Here is a 16,581-nt window from a genome sequence, read left to right as displayed (position 1 = left end):
TACTCACTCTCTACTACTCGCTCTCTACTACTCACACTCCACTACTCACTCTCTACTACTCGCTCTCTACTATTCTCTACTACTCACTCTCTACTACTCACTCTCTACTACTCTCTACTACTCTCTCTGCTACTCACTCTCTACTACTCACTCTCTACTACTCTACTACTCTCTACTACTCGCTCTACTACTCACTCTCTACTATTCTCTACTACTCACTCTACTACTCTCTCCTACTCTCTACCACTCACTCTCTACTACTCTACTACTCACTCTCTACTATTCTCTCTCTACTACTCACTCTCTACTACTCACTCTACTACTCTATACTACTCACTCTGTACTACTCTCTACTACTCACTCTGTACTACTCACTCTCTACTACTCTCTACTGCTCACTCTCCACTACTGATTCTCTACTACTCGCTCTCAACTACTCTCTACTACTCACTCTACTACTCACTCTCTACTACTCTACTACTCTCTTTACTTCTCACTCTCTACTACTCTCTCTACTACTCACTCTCTACTACTCACTCTCTACTACACACTCTCTACTACTTGCTCTCTGCTACTCGCTCTCTACTACTCTCTAGTACTCACTCTAATACTCACTCTCTACTACTCTCTACTACTCACTCTCTACTACTCCACTACTCTATACTACTCACTCTCTACTACTCACGCTCTACTACTCTACTACTCTCTACTACTCTCTCTCTACTACTCACTCTCTACTACTCACTCTCTACTACTCTCTACTACTCACTCTCTACTACTCTCTCTCTACTACTCACTCTCTACTACTCTCTACTACTCACTCTCTACTACTCTCTCTCTACTACTCACTCTGCTACTCACTCTCTACTACTCTCTACTACTCACTCTCTACTACCCACTCTCTACTACTCTCTACTACTCACTCTCTACTACTCTCTACTACTTTCTACTACTCACTCTACTACTCACTCTCTACTACTCTCTACTACTCACTCTCTACTACTCACTCTCTACTACTCACTCTACTACTCTCTACTACTCACTCTACTACTCTCTACTACTCACTCTCTGATACTTTCTCTACTACTCTCTACTACTATCTACTACTCACTCTCTACTCTCTATTACTCGCTCTCTACTCTCTACCTCTCTACCTCTACCTCTCTACCTCTACACCTCTACCTATACACCTCTACCTCTCTACCTCTCTGTACATGCACACATATGCACATATATATATGCATATATATGCATATGCATTTATATATGTATGTGTATATATATATATACATATATAAACTTATAATCTGCATATCTATATAAATATAAATTCATGCAAACATATACATATACATATATGGAACACTCTGCTGTGCTGAACAACTGGAGAACTCTGTTAACGCCTGCTACTTGCTACCTGCTTCAGTTACGCCTTGCCGGACCCGCTTCGCGGGTCCCGCTTCGTCCGTTTTGACCTTCCTGGATTGTTTGTTTAGCGCCGTAGCGCTTCCCCGAAGGACTGTGTGTATCTGGGCTTCGAGCGTGCAGGGACTTCATTGACCAGAAGTCCCTGCCTGACCACTAACACACCTGGTCCGCTCTCCCTGATTGACTGCCACGCCCCCTGTTCACGAGGGGGATTTAGGCGCTTGTACCATCGTGTACCCCGGGAACACTCTGCTGTGCTGAACAACTGGAGAACTCTGTTAACGCCTGCTACTTGCTACCTGCTTCAGTTACGCCTTGCCGGACCCGCTTCGCGGGTCCCGCTTCGTCCGTTTTGACCTTCCTGGATTGTTTGTTTAGCGCCGTAGCGCTTCCCCGAAGGACTGTGTGTATCTGGGCTGCGAGCGTGCAGGGACTTCATTGACCAGAAGTCCCTGCCTGACCACTAACACACCTGGTCCGCTCTCCCTGATTGACTGCCACACCCCCTGTCCATCACCTTTTCTTTAAATAGAGTGTTTGCCATCCGCGTCGCAGGAGCGTCGCGGGAGCATCGCGGGAGAAGCCCGGGACAAGGGCGGGACCGTCTGAGGCCGTCCGAGGTTGGACTCGGTTGGGTTGGGCCAGGGACCCTGCCTGAAAAATTCTTTTAACTATTCTCGGACATATGAGCAGCTCGGACTATTCAGGGTAATCATACCAATTACTGATTCTTGTGTTCCAAGTGTATTGTTCTCCTTATTCATGCCTGGGAAAAAACAAATCCCAGCTATTAACACCATAGATAATTATCTTATTCAAGTTGTGGCAAAAATTAACAGCGACAGGAGATCCTCACTGGGATTAGATTCATCTAACCAATTTCTTATGGCCGATAAAGAGTTAGGGGATTCTTCGGTTTTACATAACAGTAGTACCTCTTGTGTGGCTCATGATTCTCTTCACGATATAAATACCATCTTGCCTAGTGGCGTAGTTGCTCTTACTGAAGCCATTAGTGATAGTGAAGGGGTGTCAGTGATATCCACCAATATTGAGTCCCCTATCCCTATTGTAACCCCTGTTCCAGCTCCGAGGGTTACTAGGGGCAAAAGTAAGGTTATCCCAAAACGGGGGGGTTTAAGATCTGGTAGAAATAAAATTGCAACCCCTCCAAGGAAAACATCTGAGGATGAGGAGGATGATCTGTTCAGTGAAGCTTATGTAACCCTCTCCAATGCTCAATTTACTAAACTATGGAGCATGATGGACACAAAAATTAAAGGTATAGTTAAACCTCTGGTTAGTAAAATTGATAAATTAACCGCTGAGGTTAATAGATTAGGAGGTTTACTAGAGAAAACTCTGGTGAAGGCAGGAAACATTACTGAAGTCGCTGTGTCTAGGGTAGAGCCAGTAACGAGTAAAACACTATTTGGCGAAAATAGTGGATCTGATTCTATTCCTGTACCACTGTCTAATGTACCTAGTGGTGCCTCTGGAGTTGTACCCCCTATTTCCACCACTAATAATTCTAATACGGGGAAAGGGTCTTTCGAGCTTGTAGTTGAAGCCTCTCCATTAGTTCTTGTCCTTGCAAATGTCCCCCCTTTGGCATCTGGGGAGGTTGAATCAGTTCCATCTTTATTAAATAAATCTTTATCGTGGCTTACAAACAACATGGTAATATCCCCCTGGGGGAAGCAGCAACTATCTGAAGAACTTGTTAATGCCAGGAGGGTTGAGTGGATTGGTAATAGAGTTAAGAGGTTCAGGGGGGATTGTGTTGTTCTCAACTTCACTGACCCCGAGGTACTATCAAACATCCTGCCTAACATCTTGCCTCCACAGCGAAGGTCAACCTCAATTGTTCCACTGACCCTGGACTTCTTTTATCCTCGGAAAGGAAGAGGTCCGAATCCTAGTATTCTAAGAACCAAATGGAACGTTGTGACCAATAGGGGTAGTAATGATGTTCTCTCTCTACTACTCACTCTCTACTACTCACTCTACTACTCTATACTACTCACTCTGTACTACTCTCTACTACTCACTCTGTACTACTCACTCTCTACTACTCTCTACTGCTCACTCTCCACTACTGATTCTCTACTACTCGCTCTCAACTACTCTCTACTACTCACTCTACTACTCACTCTCTACTACTCTACTACTCTCTTTACTTCTCACTCTCTACTACTCTCTCTACTACTCACTCTCTACTACTCACTCTCTACTACACACTCTCTACTACTTGCTCTCTGCTACTCGCTCTCTACTACTCTCTAGTACTCACTCTAATACTCACTCTCTACTACTCTCTACTACTCACTCTCTACTACTCCACTACTCTATACTACTCACTCTCTACTACTCACGCTCTACTACTCTACTACTCTCTACTACTCTCTCTCTACTACTCACTCTCTACTACTCACTCTCTACTACTCTCTACTACTCACTCTCTACTACTCTCTCTCTACTACTCACTCTCTACTACTCTCTACTACTCACTCTCTACTACTCTCTCTCTACTACTCACTCTGCTACTCACTCTCTACTACTCTCTACTACTCACTCTCTACTACCCACTCTCTACTACTCTCTACTACTCACTCTCTACTACTCTCTACTACTTTCTACTACTCACTCTACTACTCACTCTCTACTACTCTCTACTACTCACTCTCTACTACTCACTCTCTACTACTCACTCTACTACTCTCTACTACTCACTCTACTACTCTCTACTACTCACTCTCTGATACTTTCTCTACTACTCTCTACTACTATCTACTACTCACTCTCTACTCTCTATTACTCGCTCTCTACTCTCTACCTCTCTACCTCTACCTCTCTACCTCTACACCTCTACCTATACACCTCTACCTCTCTACCTCTCTGTACATGCACACATATGCACATATATATATGCATATATATGCATATGCATTTATATATGTATGTGTATATATATATATACATATATAAACATATAATCTGCATATCTATATAAATATAAATTCATGCAAACATATACATATACATATATGGAACACTCTGCTGTGCTGAACAACTGGAGAACTCTGTTAACGCCTGCTACTTGCTACCTGCTTCAGTTACGCCTTGCCGGACCCGCTTCGCGGGTCCCGCTTCGTCCGTTTTGACCTTCCTGGATTGTTTGTTTAGCGCCGTAGCGCTTCCCCGAAGGACTGTGTGTATCTGGGCTTCGAGCGTGCAGGGACTTCATTGACCAGAAGTCCCTGCCTGACCACTAACACACCTGGTCCGCTCTCCCTGATTGACTGCCACGCCCCCTGTTCACGAGGGGGATTTAGGCGCTTGTACCATCGTGTACCCCGGGAACACTCTGCTGTGCTGAACAACTGGAGAACTCTGTTAACGCCTGCTACTTGCTACCTGCTTCAGTTACGCCTTGCCGGACCCGCTTCGCGGGTCCCGCTTCGTCCGTTTTGACCTTCCTGGATTGTTTGTTTAGCGCCGTAGCGCTTCCCCGAAGGACTGTGTGTATCTGGGCTGCGAGCGTGCAGGGACTTCATTGACCAGAAGTCCCTGCCTGACCACTAACACACCTGGTCCGCTCTCCCTGATTGACTGCCACACCCCCTGTCCATCACCTTTTCTTTAAATAGAGTGTTTACCATCCGCGTCGCAGGAGCGTCGCGGGAGCATCGCGGGAGAAGCCCGGGACAAGGGCGGGACCGTCTGAGGCCGTCCGAGGTTGGACTCGGTTGGGTTGGGCCAGGGACCCTGCCTGAAAAATTCTTTTAACTATTCTCGGACATATGAGCAGCTCGGACTATTCAGGGTAATCATACCAATTACTGATTCTTGTGTTCCAAGTGTATTGTTCTCCTTATTCATGCCTGGGAAAAAACAAATCCCAGCTATTAACACCATAGATAATTATCTTATTCAAGTTGTGGCAAAAATTAACAGCGACAGGAGATCCTCACTGGGATTAGATTCATCTAACCAATTTCTTATGGCCGATAAAGAGTTAGGGGATTCTTCAGTTTTACATAACAGTAGTACCTCTTGTGTGGCTCATGATTCTCTTCACGATATAAATACCATCTTGCCTAGTGGCGTAGTTGCTCTTACTGAAGCCATTAGTGATAGTGAAGGGGTGTCAGTGATATCCACCAATATTGAGTCCCCTATCCCTATTGTAACCCCTGTTCCAGCTCCGAGGGTTACTAGGGGCAAAAGTAAGGTTATCCCAAAACGGGGGGGTTTAAGATCTGGTAGAAATAAAATTGCAACCCCTCCAAGGAAAACATCTGAGGATGAGGAGGATGATCTGTTCAGTGAAGCTTATGTAACCCTCTCCAATGCTCAATTTACTAAACTATGGAGCATGATGGACACAAAAATTAAAGGTATAGTTAAACCTCTGGTTAGTAAAATTGATAAATTAACCGCTGAGGTTAATAGATTAGGAGGTTTACTAGAGAAAACTCTGGTGAAGGCAGGAAACATTACTGAAGTCGCTGTGTCTAGGGTAGAGCCAGTAACGAGTAAAACACTATTTGGCGAAAATAGTGGATCTGATTCTATTCCTGTACCACTGTCTAATGTACCTAGTGGTGCCTCTGGAGTTGTACCCCCTATTTCCACCACTAATAATTCTAATACGGGGAAAGGGTCTTTCGAGCTTGTAGTTGAAGCCTCTCCATTAGTTCTTGTCCTTGCAAATGTCCCCCCTTTGGCATCTGGGGAGGTTGAATCAGTTCCATCTTTATTAAATAAATCTTTATCGTGGCTTACAAACAACATGGTAATATCCCCCTGGGGGAAGCAGCAACTATCTGAAGAACTTGTTAATGCCAGGAGGGTTGAGTGGATTGGTAATAGAGTTAAGAGGTTCAGGGGGGATTGTGTTGTTCTCAACTTCACTGACCCCGAGGTACTATCAAACATCCTGCCTAACATCTTGCCTCCACAGCGAAGGTCAACCTCAATTGTTCCACTGACCCTGGACTTCTTTTATCCTCGGAAAGGAAGAGGTCCGAATCCTAGTATTCTAAGAACCAAATGGAACGTTGTGACCAATAGGGGTAGTAATGATGTTGGATTTCGTGAGTGGGGTCTAGGTGTGGAAAATAGATTTTCTGCCCTTTCAAACTTGGATGCTTGTGATTGACAACCATTTCACCATTCGTTTGATTCACGCTCTACTGGGGAGCTAGGTCATCTCGTAGGCACTCGACCCGAGATTGTTAATCTTGAGGCCATAGCTGGTTTAATCATTGAAAATGCTAATAACAACGGTATAGACGATATTGTGTCGAATGGGCTTGTCTCTAGCCCTAAACCTGTAATGGCACATGATCTTGGGAATTTATTATCTTGGAATGTGGCTGGGCTATGTTCCAAGCTGGATTGTGGTGATTGGTTTGGGTTCGTTAGCAAGTTCGACGTTTGTATCTTTCAGGAGACATGGGCCTGTGACCCCGTTTTTGCTTTGGGGTACCTAAATTTCCATGTACCAGCTGCTAAGGGCCCTAAAGGGCGCCCGATGGGGGGCCTTACTATATGGGTCAAACAATCCCTAAAGGTTGTAGTAAAAAGCGTGGAGATTGGTCAAAAAGATATTCAGCTCATTAGACTCATGAGTAATTTATCCTTATCCATCGATATTTATAATATATATGCCAGAGGTGGAAATGCAGGAAAATCTGTGGTTCTTCTTACCCTGTATAATCTCCTTGAGACACATTCTAGTAGGAAAAATATAATAATTGCAGGGGATCTAAACCGCACGTTTGAACCTCTAGACACTGGTGAAGCTTTCCTAGGTGTAGAGGAAGACAAACAATGGGATATCCCCTTACTAGATACTATCCCAGTAACTCGTTGGACAGAGGATATTTTGGGTCTGAATGCAATGTGCCTCGAACAAGGGTTAAGAGCTCTGAATGGAAGGACAAAGTCAGATAGAGTACCAGCTATGACCTTTAACAATGGGAGAAGCAAAAGTCGTATTGACTATATCATTTGTAGCTTTTCCCTTTGGTCAACTGTTAGTGATATGGTTGTAACAGAAATGTTAGAGAGTGACCATAATCCACTATGTGTTACTCACAAATGGTGGTCGTCCGAATCCAATGCTTTTAATCCTCTGGATGATCCCCTACCCCCGCTAATTGTACCAACAAATGATATGCGTAGGCTAAGATGGACAAGTGTTAGGACAGACCAGCAAGCCATGGAAAAAATAGGAGTTGCGACCAATAAGGCTATTATGGCCCTAGAATGTGTGGCAGGGAACATTACGGGTCAAGTCAATACTATCAAAGTACATGAGTTTCTCTTCCAAGAAATTAAAAGTTACTTCTTGAAACCAGTAAATCCAAAGACGACACGCGTTTATAGAGTAGCTAAATGGTATAATCATGATTGCAAGGTGGCACAAATTTCTCTGGGAGTGGCAATTAAGAGCAAAAACCTGGGGGCTATTCGATCTGCCAGAAAGTTTTACAAAATTTGTATTGCCAAGGCGAAAAGAGACTGGGACGAAGCCCATTGGGATAAGTTGAAGTGTGCTAGTGATCGAAAAGATTCTAGATTATTTTGGCATATTGTCAAATGGGGTCAAGAAAGGTCTGAAGAGGCAAGTAATAACAATGTCCCACAGGACACCTGGATACATTTCTTTAGTGATCAGTATGCTATTAGGGACCAGATTGTAAATAGTACCTGCCCTATTTATACATTTTCTGAAGACACTCTCTTCACGCAGGGTGAAATTCTGTCTGCCCTTAAAACCGTACACAGTGGACGAGCTCCTGGCATAGACGGGGTCCCAGCGGACGTCTTTTTAAATGTCACTGGAAGGTGGTGTAAATATATATACTTGTTAATAAACCACATTGCTAAGGGTGCAGCCATCCCGGTATCATGGCGGGGTGCTGTAATTATTCCTGTGTATAAAAAGGGAGATCGTGCCCAGCCTTGCAACTACCGCGCAATTAGTTTAATTGATACAGTGCAAAAAATTGTTGGGCGAGTGATTGTTAACAGATTGCTCGACTGGGCGGAGGAATATAACATTCTATCTCCCTTCCAGGCTGGGATTCGCAGGGCTACTAGTACTGTGGATCAAGTTTTTCGGTTCCAGCTGATTCAGTGGAGGACCGTGGTGCTAGGTGGGGGCAGCCTTTATGCGGCTTTTGTCGATTTGCGGGCTGCCTTCGACCTGGTACCAAGGGCGAAACTGTGGGAAGTACTTGTGGCCTTAGGGGTCCCAGGAGTCTTGCTGACTTTGATCATGAGATTACACGAAGGTACCTACGCTAAAATCCAATGGGGTGGATACGGTAATGATACAGCCGAATTTCCTGTTGAGCGTGGGGTTCGGCAAGGGTGCTCAATGGCACCAACTTTGTTCACCCTTTTTATTAACGGCATTGTCCCCCGCATTCAATCACAGGCAGTGGATGCTCCCTCTCTTGCAGGTGTAAAAGTTCCGATTTTAATGTTCGCCGATGACACGTTAATTTTATCCAAAACTCCAAGTGGTCTGCAAAAAGCATTGGCCATATTCGATAAGTTTTGTGGGGACCACGGTCTGGAGGTGAATGCGTCTAAAACAAAACTCATGGTTTTTAACACGCATAGAAATTTTAAATCTAATATTACCATGAGTGGACGCACTCTCGAGGTTGTAAAATCATTCACATACCTGGGGATCCTTATCTCTAACGATAATAGGTGGAACTAGCATCTAAATATTGCAACATTAAGGCACAAGCAATTAGCTGGCACCATTATTAAGGAGCATAGGAAATCACTGACCAAACCGATCAAACCACCCCTGATCATATATGAGGCAAAAGCAATTGGGTCATCATTATATGGGGCTGAGTTATGGGGGCACGAAAATTTGCAGGAGCTACAAACCTCTGAGAACAATTTTTTTAGGAAACTAACGGGTACTCCACAGAGTAGTGCGTTATTGCCTTTGAGATAAGAGCTCGGCAGGAAAGAAATCTCGGAAATGGGCAAACTACGACCGATTTTATATTGGCGTAGGTTATGGACCACACCTGAGCTCTCTCATTATGCGGCTGGGTTCATTGACGTTATTAAAGCAGATTGCTTTAATAGAATTAGATGGTTCAAATCATTAAAATTCGCACTATCTGAACTGGGTCTAAATGCATTATGGTCTGACCCAGCTGGGGCATTATTTCCCAATAAGACAACCCTAAAAAATATTTTTGGGGAAAATGTTGCTAATAGGAGTTTGCTCAGCATCAACTGTGGGTCCATGACTGCTAGTTTCCTTGAGGTTAAATTGTACCCCATATATGAACTGTACTGGGATTATATATCCAAACCTTTGGACAGGAAACTGTTTTTTCAACTAAGGGCGGGCTCTCTTCCTCTTCGTAATTTAACATCTAAGTGGAGGGAAGGAGGCCCAGCTACCTGCCCAGTTTGTGGGGAAGGTAACGAAACTCTTGGTCATTTTTTGTTCTCCTGTAAACTATACTCTACACCAAGGCGAGTTTGGCTGGCACCTATGTGTAGGAATCTGGGTACTAAAAGTAGTATGGTAGCTTTGCGCATTGTCAGATCGACTACCTTAACTTGGATCATAATCGCCACCGCAAAGTATTTGGGGTGGGCGTGGATAATAAGGCAGAGATTGCTAGTACGGTGACTACTCTCTGCCTAGACGTTCAGAGACTGCTAGATTATTGTCTATTCTCTGTTTTAGTGTAATTTATCGTGTCATCTGGAAATGAAATCTTAATGGTTCTTTTTTAGTATAAAGATATTATAATTTGTACTTAACTGTATTTTTAACACCAATGATCTTTATACCCGTGACTATGTATATTTCTTTTTGAAAATAATTGGTTCTTCTAAAGATATGTGCTTATGTCAATAATGACTATTCAGATTTAATTGTTTTTTATTATATGTTTGTATGTTTGCTTTTATGAGTAATACTCGAATAAAGCACTTTTGACTTGACTTGTATATGAAATTTTGAAAAACACTAATGAAAGCAAAGCTAAAAAGCCACCTAATTATAAACAGAATTGCTTTAACTTAAACGAGGGCGAGACCTATTGCATTTTCAATGCTTGGTTACTTTGGTTCCATCAAGAAGGCATTCAGATGTGACACATTTGCCATAAATTCTGAATGGTAGCACTCTAGTTCCTCATTAGATCACTGTAGCAAAGCTACTGTTTACCATGGAAGTCTGCTGCTGGTATTTAAAGTGCATGTTTCAGTCTGCATGTCAGAACTTTTTAATGAAATAGAAGAGGATTTGAGAAGTCAAAGTGTGCCCCAAGTTTTCTTTCTGCAGCACTAATCATAATTTCTATGGCAAAATGAACCCCCTCATTTTGTTCCTTTGCAAATTAAATGTTTTAAATGTTACCACTTTATTCCAATCAAGATGGCTTCAGGTGTGCCATACCTTTGTCATAAGTAAGACTGTTAGCGCTCTAGTTGTTCTTTAAAACACTCTGGGATTTCTGTCATTGGGCTATACTTGGGCTACATCTCGGTGATATTTGTGCTACATTTGGGCTCTTTTGTCTCTGGTGGCCATCTTGGGAACCTTGTTATGAAGATTCCTAATTTCCTCATTCACTGCAGTCTCCTCAGTAGGCATACTGTCAGTTTTTTACTTTGATTCAATGAAGAAGGCATTCAGATGTGTCACACATTTGCCATAAATTCAGAATGTTAGCACTCTAGTCGCTCATTAGATCACTGTAGTAAAGCTACTGCTCACCAGGGAAGTCTGCTGCTGGTATTGAAAGTGCATGTTTCAGTCTGCATGTCAGAATTCTTTAATGAAATAGAAGAGGATTTGTGAAGTCACTCAAAATGTGCCCTAATTTTTCTTTCTGCAGCACTAATCATACATTCTATGGCAAAATGAACCCTCTCATTTTGTTCCTTTTTAAATTAAATGTTTTAAATGTTACCACTTTATTCCAATCAAGATGGCTTCAGGTGTGCCATACGTTTGTCATAAGTAAGACTGTTAGCGCTCTAGTTGTTCTTTGGAACACTCTGGGAAGCTGCAGTAGAACACAAAGGAATCAACTGACAGTCTCTGCCCTTGTTGGATGTACATGTTTTACTGAGAATGTCAGACTTCATTCTCACATGACTGAAAAAGATAATGTGAATTTACAGAAAATAGGCTCTCAGTTTAGCTTATAGATCACCTTCCAAACCTCTGTGGGAAAAGCATGTGAAAATAGTTTTCTCTCAAACATGATTCATGATATCCCAGCAGAAGGCTTTTTCACATGGTAAAATCACCTTAGAACACACCACAATTCCTAAAATGAGTATGGTACCATCAACAAATGATTTATAATGTAACTAAAGTCTTAAAACCTTCTATTAACTGCAATGCTTTTTAATGAGGTGTTATCATGTATATTGGTCCCAAGATGGCTGCCAACACTTCTTGGATGAAGTGCTGACAGCTCATCAGATCTCACAATGAGATGTGTGGTTAGGCTCCGCCCAGATATGTATATGATTTTACTTTTGATTTTCACAGGAACTACTGAACGGATTTACACCATATATGCAAAAGGCACATGCCTGACCTGAGGACTACCTCTTTGCCAAATTTCAAGTAATTCTGTTCAGCCGTTCGGGCTGTACCTTCGACTAAAGGTCCTATGGGAAAATGCATGGGGAAAACGCATTTTGGGACCCCCCTTTTTTCTCAGCCCCCGCTTGACGAATCACCCCGAGACTTTCAGGGTAGGAGCTGAGCGGAGCGCCCCATTAGTTTTGAAAATTTCACGAACATAAGTCAACCGGCGCCAAAGTTATTCAAAATAGAATTTTCAGATTTCCTATGGGAACTCGGTCCTAACTATAACTATCTACTGGCGACCGCCAGTAGATAATATATATACCCCCTCTTCTCCCGGGCTGTGTGATTTATATTGAGGTGTGACTAAATTAAATTTATACCAATACCAATAATTAATCACACACTTGCTGGGGTGGATGTGGTGAAGGCAACACTAACTCAAGGCAGGGCAAGGAGCTTCTTCTGCTCTAAGTATATATATATATATATATGGGTCACCGACATTGGCAAAGGCAGGATTGCCGAAATGCGTTTGTTTATTGTTATTTTTTCACCAATAAATCTTTAAATTCGATTGAACTAACGCGAGTGCTGGTCCATTCTATGTTTGTGGGGAGCAGTACATTACGAGCAGCACTGCCGCCGCAGGACAGTGACACCCGTTCGTGAGTGCGGTGCTTTGTAGGAAGAAGGATGGAGCGTTGGAAGTACAGCAGTACATGAGAAATTACCGCACCGCTGCACAAGCTGGAAACGAGAGCTGCCGAGGAGCAGAGAAGTCGTGGACTCGGTGGTGTAAGGGACGTTGGCTTAATATGCTTTAAGTGCAGCAGGACGAGTTAGCAGGCGAACTGTTCAGATCTCAATTGTTTAGTGAGGCGGTCCGTCGGGAGGTGGCAACGGACATTTAAAAAAATCGGGCAGGCACAGAAGCTCGAGGCAAAGGATCAACAGCCACTACAAGCCAAACGAGCCTGAAAACCAAATACACACAACTTGAGAGATTACATGAAAGAGAGATCAGAAAATGGTGGGAAGCCGCCAGTCTACAAAATTATATTGAAGTAAACTGGGTACCCAGGGGCCTAAGAATTTACATGGTCCCTGCGTATGAAAATCCTGACCCGGAATTTCTCAAGGAATGGGTGGAGTACACTGCAGGCTTCTCGCAGGGGATGTTAAAAATTTTAGTGAAATTCGCGTGGAGTGATCGCACAAAAGCACTAGAAGAGATTGAGAAACTGGAATAAAACATCTTGGAGACTGCAGATAGTACCAAACATGAGGAGGAGAAGGAACTGATAAAGAAACGGCTGATGGTGTATGAAAGGAAAATCCAGGAAAGGAAGCATCAAAAATGTGAAAGGGACGCCAGGGATTACGAACTTGGCAGGATACAAATTTTTGCCAGGAGGTAAGACGCCCCAAGACGTGACCTAAGAGCAAGGAAACGACCAGTGGTGGAACACCGAGACACCTCAGAATCTGAAATTACCAGTGTTGAACAATCTGAGGACGAAGGAGGATCAAACCAGAATACTTCACGCCAAAACCTTTTTCACAAGGAATTCAGTCTAATCAGGCAGACGTGGCTGAGGCGAGGCAAAGGGCGACCCCCAGAAACGAAACCCACAGAGTCACGAGAAGGGGTGGCAGGAAACACGGGCACAAACAGGAGGGGCAGAAACACCAAGAAGTAAGAGACAATCTAACCATTGTCAACTTGACAACAAGAACTTTAACAGCAACTGAAAGATCAGTGTTAACATTAGGCCTAACCTTTTGCCCGATGGAGGAGTTTGAATATACACCGACTAGGATAGATCTGTTTAAGTATATTCGTAAACTGAAACTATACAAGTTCTTCAAGCACAGAAATTTCGGACAAAGAAGGACAATGAGTGCAGGCCTGCCAAGAGTAACGGATACCCTGAACATCAATGACCTTGAAATCCTGGCAACAATTGAAAAATTGAGACTAGGAGGAGTTACTGAAAACATGGCGTTGGAGAACAGCTCCGAAGAACTGGAAACTTTTGGGGTAACTCAAACTGGAGCTTCGAATCCTTTCCGACCCATGTCCAAATTCTATCCGCAAACACCGGTAGATGCGATTAATATTTTCTCCGATAATGTCAGCAAGGATTTACTGGCTCCAAGACTCTAAGAAATGGAATTTGTCCTATAACCAAAAGGAAGCGATAAAAAACCTGAGCAATGACCAGACAATTGTAATAAAACCCTCGGACAAAGGGGGCAACACAGTCCTGCAGACCAGAGAAGACTATTGTAGAGAGGCCCTCAGACAACTAGAAGATAGGAACAACTATGTCACTGTGACGGAGAATGACACTGAGTGTAAAATCATTTGAGCAAATGATAGACAAGTGGCTTTGCAAGGGCATCCTAACTATGGAGGAATACCATTTTCTACATAACAAGCATCCAAGAATTCCAACGTTCTACCACCTACCCAAGGTTCATAAATGCACCAGCAGTCCCCCAGGAATGCCCCATAATCTCCTCCATTGGTGGTTTAACTGAGAATCTTTCAAGATACATAGACCATTTTCTGTTCCTATTTGTACTGCTATTGTCATCGTATACACGTGACACTAAGGATTTCCTGATGCAAATACAAGGAATAGACTGGGAACCAGATTTCTTGATGATAACCCTTGATGTGTCGAACCTTTACACAAGTATCTAACACACAGAGGGTCTGGAGGCAGTAAGATTCTTTTTAACGGGATGACCTCTAAGAATCCTGGAGCATAACATCATGTTGAAGTACTTCAGCTCCTTCTGTTTAAATAACAACATTTTTATTTTTCAGGAGCAGAGGTACCGACAAGTACAGGGAACGGAGATAGGCACCTGCTTCACCCCCAGTTATGCGAACCTGTTTGTTGGCTTGTGGGAGAAGCAGGTGGCCTGGGCCAATACCATGGATGAGTGGGTTGATAGAATAGTATGCTGGAGACAGTACATCGACGACCTCTTCATAATTTGGAGAGGGGTGACGGAGTCCGCAAAGCAATATATAACTTGTCTAAACGACAATGACCTCAACCTAAGTTTCACAAGAGAGCTGCACACTACAGAAGTAATTTTTTTAGACCTAACTGTTTTTGTAAGTGACAACAAACTCCAAACAGCCTTGTACAGGGAAAAAACAGCAGTTAATTCCATTTTACATGGGACCAGCAGCCACCCACAAAAGCTGATCTAGAGTATCCCCTATTGGGAACTCTTGAGGATCAAGAGAAATAGTTCACGACATGAAGACTATTTGAAAGCGGCAAATCAGAGTCTGAGCCGCTTTAAAGTGAGAGGCTATCCTGGCAAGACACTGGTGGTAGCGAAGCTCAAAGCGGAGCATAAGCCGAGAATTGATCTTATTCAAAGTGGGGGACAAACACAGCAAAAAGGGAGTTACCATAACTTTAGAATGATTACACACTTCTCCAGCGCAGCCAGGGAAGTGAGAGAGATTATGCATTGAAATTGGCGCATCGTTAAATCTGATACAGTGATTGGGAACGATCTACCAGAAGGGCCAGGAATAACATTTAGGAGATCCAGATCCATTAAGGATCACTTGGTTAGGAGTCATCTGACCGTGATTAAACCACAGTGTGGTCTGATGGACTTGCATGGTTCATTTCCTTGCGGTAAATGTAGGACATGTGCTACTAGCAAGAGAACAACCACATATGAGATCCCTGGGTTAAAAACAGCCAAGAAAATAATGAAATTTATGACGTGTAGCACCCCATTTGTGGTGTATTGTCTTACCTGTCCGTGCAACCTACGGTACGTGGGTAGCACAATAAATCAAGTTAAGATGAGAATTTTAGAACATCAAAGGGCCATTGCCAACAACGACTCGAATTATCCTGTTGCCAGACATTTTACAGCCTATCATAACAGCGATAGAACATTATTACAATTCTTCTGCCTGGATCACATCCCAAGGGATGTTAGAGGAGGAGACAGGGAGAGGAAACTGAGGAGGCTGCAATCAAGGTTTATTGTAGATCTCCAATGTAAGTCTCCGGGAGGACTTAATAGCGGGAGGAACTCGCTGTTCATTTGGGATCCCGATAAAGATTGCAGGCTGTATAGGGCACATACTGGGAGTGTGTAGATAAAGGCACAGATGCTCATCCAATGTCTATGGTAATTGCCCATTCAGGGCGTGATCAAGCAGACGAACACAGTACCATTATAAATGGGTAACCAATAAGGATGCATAATAGCCCAGAAACTTTGAATACGTTCAAATATTGTTTGGCCCATTTAGGGCTTGATATTTATGGAAATATCATGCATGTCATAACTGTGCTGAGGGGATTTCCCCTCCTACTGGGCTTCATGGTGGTTCATGACACATATAATAATAAGCCACCGGTTACAAAAATGATGGTATGTGTAAATATTGTATATATGTACATAAGACGTGGACATGATGAATTGCCTTTATTTTATTTTATTCTATTAGAGCTAACATATAAGATTTGATCGCAATACATGCA

Source organism: Triturus cristatus, chromosome 2_1 (genome assembly GCF_964204655.1).
Source record: "Triturus cristatus chromosome 2_1, aTriCri1.1, whole genome shotgun sequence".
In the NCBI taxonomy this organism is placed as follows: domain Eukaryota; kingdom Metazoa; phylum Chordata; class Amphibia; order Caudata; family Salamandridae; genus Triturus; species Triturus cristatus.
This window is presented reverse-complemented; position numbering follows the sequence as displayed.